This window comes from Triticum urartu, chromosome 1A (genome assembly GCF_056163025.1).
Source record: "Triticum urartu cultivar PI428250 chromosome 1A, HENAU_Tu73, whole genome shotgun sequence".
Classification (NCBI taxonomy): Eukaryota; Viridiplantae; Streptophyta; class Magnoliopsida; order Poales; family Poaceae; genus Triticum; species Triticum urartu.
Window position 1 is genome coordinate 149,107,166 of NC_141873.1, and position 4,316 is coordinate 149,111,481.

General features: G+C 55.3%; 1 long non-coding RNA gene across 1 annotated transcript; it reads left to right on the forward strand.

The window, feature by feature from the left end:
* The first annotated feature begins 2,097 nt into the window (after positions 1 to 2,097).
* LOC125552732 (uncharacterized) lies at positions 2,098 to 3,553 on the forward strand. The gene is made up of 2 exons (XR_007303765.2): positions 2,098 to 2,982; positions 3,062 to 3,553. It is a non-coding gene; the product is annotated as an uncharacterized LOC125552732 (long non-coding RNA).
* The last annotated feature ends 763 nt before the right edge of the window (positions 3,554 to 4,316 follow it).

Here is a 4,316-nt window from a genome sequence, read left to right on the forward strand (position 1 = left end):
TATATAGACACCAGAGGGGGCTAGGGTTACACAAGGTCGGTTACAAAGGAGGAGATATACATATCCGTATTGCCTAGCTTGCCTTCCACGCCAAGTAGAGTCCCATCTGGACATGAGACGAAGTCTTCAATCTTTTATCGTCATAGTCTAACAGTCCGGCCAAAGGATATAGTCCGGCTGTCCGGAGACTCCCTAATCCAGGACTCCCTCAGTGGCGGTGGATGCGGGCCGGCGTTGCCCTAAGGACAGTCCTCACGAGGTTGCTCCCTCCAGGCGCCCTCGCGAGGGGGTCCTGCGAGCGGTCCTCACGAGGCCGGTTGCGCCACTCCTGGCGGGGGCCATGGTCGTCCCAGCGTCCTCCACTTCGTCCTCCTCCTCGGTCGTAGCCTCGGTCGTTGCACTCGGGGCATCGACCGAAGCGCCCATCATGGATGGCCCTGAGCTCCTGACAGTCGTTGGTGTTGTGGCTATGGACGTTGTGGAAGGCATAGAACGGATGGCTGGCCTTGGATGACTCGGATGGTCGCGGCCGCGTTTCGTCTCCAGCTCTGCCGCGAGCACGGCAGCCCCCTTGCGCTTCACGTCCTTGCTCTTGGCCTTCTTGTCCTCCTGCTCGGCAGCTAGGAGCTCGAGGAGGGAAAGGCGCCCTTCCTCGACTCTCGCGCACTTGGTTGCCATGATGAACATCTCCAGGGTCGTGCACAGGTCCTCGTGCATGGCGAGCTCCTCCTTCATCTTAACGCCGCGGACACCATCGAAGAACGCGGAGATGACCGCTTCGTCCATCACCTTGGGGATCTTGAGGCGAATGTTGTTGAACCGCTGGATGTACTTCTACAGTGTTTCCCCCGGCTGTTGCTTGATGCGCCGCAGGTCGCCGGCGGGCGGTCGCGAGTGCCCTGGAAGTTGGAGACAAAACGCTCGCGCATCTCGCCCCAGGAGGAGATCGATCCCGTGGGCAGGTTCAGGAGCCATGAGCGTGCGCCATCTTTGAGGGCCATAGGGAACCAATTCGACATGACCTTCTCATCGCCGTTGGCCGCCTCGATGCTTAGCTCATAGAGCTGCAGGAACTCCGCGGGGTCGGGGGTGCCGCCATAGCGCGGAGGCTAGTCTTTCTTGAACTTGCCGGGCCAGACGACGCTGCGCAGCTCGGGAGTGAAGCCGCGGCAGCCTGCTGTGGTCACCGGACCCAGTCATTGAGGCGGGGCCTGACCTTGATATCCACGTGCCGCCGGCACAGGCGGCGCGCGGTCTCGACGCAGCAGTGCCGGGAGCGCAGGAGCGTTTCCTTGCGGTCCCGTGACTTCTTGGCAGCTTCTTTCTTCGTGTGCGGGCGCCCGACGCGGCGGGTCGCGCCGTGGGACCGCGCGTCATGGTGCGAGGGCGTTGTCTTGGTGTGGAGGTGGTGGAGGCGCTCCGTGGGCAACATCGCCCGCCGCTGGAGGTGGTCGAGGTAGCGAAAGGGACGGTGCAGGAGAGCCCCCAGTGGCACTAACGAGCTCGGCGATGCGGCCGAGCTAGTCGTCGGAGAGCTCGTCGACCGGGTGGTAACGCAGGAGCTCACGTGCCATGAGCAGTGCGGCCTGCGCGTCCGTGGGCGCGCGTCGAGCGTGGGATGACGAGCCGGCCCGAGTCAGTGACGGGGTGGCTGTGTGTCCGTCCTACCACACAGAGGGGTGCAGCGATGAGGCCTGCTGCTCGTTCGCTGTCGGGCCAGTGATGGCGTTGGTGGCAAGTGATGGAGAACGGCGGGGGGGTCCATGAACGGGCACCGTCTGAGCGATGCAGGCGGCGAGGGTGGCGCGGCACTCAGCACGGGCTCGGCGAGCGTCAGACATGGATGCAATGGAGCAGTGGAACGCGGATTGGCGGAAGAAAAGGCTTCTGCGCACCCCTACCGGGCGCGCTAAATGTTGGATTGGGGTTCCGACAAACCCTTAAGGTTCGAACACTGGGGTGCGCACGAAGATCTCTCTCCCCCGCGAGCCCACTCTCGCAATGATCTCTAAGCCTAGCTCGCCGAACCCAAAGAACAAGGGACACAAGGGTTTATACTGGTTCGAGCCACCGTTGTGGTATAATACCGTACTCCAATGTGGTGTGGTGGATTGCCTTGTAGGCTGAGGATGAACAAGTACAAGGGATGAACAGACACCTAAGGAGAGGTGTTCTTGAGCTTGATGAGCTCGTGTGTGTGTGGATGGTCTAGTTCCTCTCCTCTATGGTGGTGGCTAGTCCTATTTATAGAGGCCCTAGTCCTCTTCCCAAATATTAGGCGGGAAGGGATCCCACAACGGCCAGTTTGAAGGGGGACAACTAGTACAAGTTATCTCTACTACTATAAAATTCTCAGTTGGTGGTGATGGTGTGCCTGCCATCCATCAGTTTAGACCATCAGATCTTCATCCAACGTACAGGAGGCAACCCACTTCAGCCGGGTGATTCTCTCCTCCCCCTGCTACAGTATAAAGGTGAAAAGGAAGCAACCGGGAGGCGACTTCAGTTCTTCCACCGACGATCTCGTCGCTCCTCTTCGCCTCCGATGACCATCTGACCTCGTGAGGCGTGGGGGAGCTCTAGCACTCCGCCTGCGTGTAGATACGGGTTGGTTGGGCGGCGCTCGGATGGTGGCGGCGCGTCGCGTCCAATAAAGCGGTCCTGGCTCCTACCCCATCTCGCCGGCGATGGCGAGGAGCCTATGGGCCTGTGTGGTCTGGCGGTTCTGCTGAGGCGGCAGTTACACCATCGACTCTGGTATTTTTTCCTCCAGCCCTGTCCCCGCCTTGGTGGTTCACGCACTAGAGCTCCCGACGGGGTGTGTGAGTAGTTGTAGAGGTGTTGTGGCGGTGATGGCCGCCTAAGATTTGGTTTGCGGCGACTTATAGAGGCGGCTGTTCTGGAGACCAGTTTGTAGCTAGCTGGACAGAGGATCTGGTGGCCCTTCTCGCCGGAGGAGATCCAGAGGCGGTGGAGCGCAGGGTGGGTCCTCCCCGACTGATGGCCTTCATCAGTTTGGTGCCTCCGTTCATGTTGACTTATGTTCCGTATCACAACCCAGATTATTGCCAGGCGCTTCTCCTGCTCACAAATGGATTCGTCCACGGTCATCTCAGTGGCGGCGGCCAGAGGCGTGCGGGCTCTCTTTGGGGCCTCCAGGGATGTGGTTCTATTCTTCTTTGTTTGGAGGTCTTTTATTCAAGTTTTCAGCTGGTTCTGGTGTCTTCGCGTGACGGCATGAGTGTGTAAATGTTTATTTTTTACTTTTGAGGGAAAAATGTCAGCGCACGCCATGAGCAAGCCAACAATAACAAATATTGGGAGGAGTCCGGCTGCTGGATGCGCCATGTGTGTGCTGTTGTAAACTTGTAATGCGTTGAGAGGATTCACCATTGTCTTGCGTGGAGCAGGTTCTAGAGCTAAGGCGAAAGACACAACTTTTGGGACAGGGTCGTGTGCCTGGACTGCATGTATTGTAGGTTGTGTTATATGCTTTAAGGTACTTGTGTTTTTTTTCAAATCATGAAAGTGGTTTAGAATGTTGCAACATCAATTTTTCGGATGCGTGATTTACCATTGGCATTACATTTTTTCCATGGATGGCATGGTGCATCATATAATGCTCATACCTCATAGACAAGCATAGATGATCAGATGACTCGACATGGGCAGGTGGAGGAATGAGATAATGTGCTAACATGTTGAGCCCATCGACTTGAGCCGAAGGATAGTAGTCACCGTACTTCCATTGCGCATATTTGCGGGGACTAGTATTGATATTTCTGCATTGTTGTTCTTCCATTATTGATACTAAAGTTAGGTACGCAGTATAACTGAGATGCTTAATGTGTCACATTTTCTAGCGGAGAATGGTGCAGACTGCAGGTGAAGCCCATGCTAAGAAAAGAGGAGCTGGAGAGATAGATTGATTTGGACTCGGAGATAAAGTTGGTCGGGTATAATCATAATCACCAAATGAGTGTGGATGGATTTCTATTTGCCTCATGCTCTCTGCCACTCAGTATTAGGATAAAGTAAGCGTTGAGAAACCCGAGTAGGAAGAATACCAAGTCTTCTTGCAAGGTGAAAATGAAGGAGAAAATATTTGTCTTGGACCAAGGGGTTATCGATTGGAAACCATATATCCAGTTGTGGGCCTATTAACAATATAAGGTCACTTTGATAGATGTCGAGTAAAGTAAAAAAAATGTTCCGTGGCGATGCACGGGTATCTTAATTATAACTTAATAAGTAAACAAATGTTATATTGATCATTTCTTACCCCGTAGCGTAGCACGGGCATCTTACTAGTCCTG